The sequence below is a fragment of the Otolemur garnettii genome, unplaced genomic scaffold (genome assembly GCF_000181295.1).
Source record: "Otolemur garnettii isolate 467f Iridium unplaced genomic scaffold, OtoGar3 scaffold00103, whole genome shotgun sequence".
Classification (NCBI taxonomy): Eukaryota; Metazoa; Chordata; class Mammalia; order Primates; family Galagidae; genus Otolemur; species Otolemur garnettii.
Genome location: NW_003852498.1, coordinates 3,774,349 through 3,775,544, shown reverse-complemented (window position 1 = coordinate 3,775,544; position 1,196 = coordinate 3,774,349). Strand labels below are relative to the sequence as shown.

The window sequence follows — 1,196 nt, the reverse complement described above, 5'->3', positions numbered from 1 at the left end:
ACTTCAAGACCATCGAGGACCTGAGGGCTCGGATCTTTGCCAATTCTGTGGACAATGCCCACATCGTTCTGCAGATTGACAATGCCCGTCTTGCTGCTGGTGACTTTAGAGTCAAGTATGAGACAGAACTGGCCATGCGCCAGTCTGTGGAGAGTGACATCCATGGGCTCCACAAGGTCATTGATGACACCAATATCACTTGACTGCAGCTGGAGTCAAAGATCCAGGCCCTCAAGGAGGAGCTGCTCTTCATGAAGAACCGCGAGGAGGAAGTAAAAGTCCTACAAGCCCAGATTGCCAACTCTGGGTTGACTGTGGAGGGAGATGCTCCCAAATCCCAGGGCCTGAGCAAGATCATGGCAGACATGCGGGCCCAGTATGAGGAGCTGGCTCGGAAGAACCAAGAAGAGCTAGCCAAGACCTGGTCCCAGCAGATTGAGGAGAGCACCTCAGTGGTCACCTCACAGTTTGCTGCAGTTGGAGCTGCTAAGACAATGCTCACAGAGCTGACTCCTACAGTCCAGTCCTTGGAGATTGAACTGGACTCCATGAGAAATCAGAAGTCCAGGTTGGAGGATAGCCTGAGGGAGGTGGAGGCCCTCTATGCCATGCAGATGGAGCAACTCAATGGGGTCCTGCTGCATTTGGAGTCAGAGCTGGCACAGACCCAGGCAGAGGGGCAGTGCCAGGCCCAGGAGTATGAGGCACTGCTGAACATCAAGGTCAAACTAGAGGCTGAGATCACCACCTACCGCGGGCTGCTGGAAGATGGGGAGGACTTCAACCTTGGTGATTCCCTGGACAGCAGCAACTCCATGCAAACCATCCAAAAGACCACCACCCACAGGATAGTGGACGGCAAAGTGGTGTCTGAGACCAATGATACCAAAGTTCTGAGACACTGAGGCAGTAGAGCAGCTTGTCCTTATACCAATAAAGAGTTCAGAGTTCACTGGAAAAAAAAAAACACCTATGTCCCCACAAACACAATCTAGTGAAATCATAATTATGTAAAGACACCAGAGACAACGAGAAGATCTTCAAAACAGTCAGACAGCAAAGACAGTGTAATCAACATTCTCTCAGCAGTGGTTGCAAATGAGTCTGTCAAGCATCAGGAAGAACAAAAGACATGGCAGGCAAGAAGGAAAAGCAGAGGATTTTCCAAAACTGCATCTTAGCGTATCAATGAGGTG

At 50.4% G+C, this 1,196-nt stretch overlaps 1 pseudogene across 1 annotated transcript in view; it reads left to right on the top strand.

Annotated features, from left to right (window-relative positions):
• The window catches only part of LOC111727374, a 9,054-nt pseudogene extending 8,109 nt beyond the window's left edge, over nucleotides 1–945 (top strand). The window contains exon 2 of the transcript XR_002774942.1: nucleotides 270–945. The product of XR_002774942.1 is annotated as a keratin, type I cytoskeletal 18 pseudogene (transcript). The remainder of the gene's footprint in view (nucleotides 1–269) is intronic.
• Nucleotides 946–1,196: the final 251 nt, after the last annotated feature.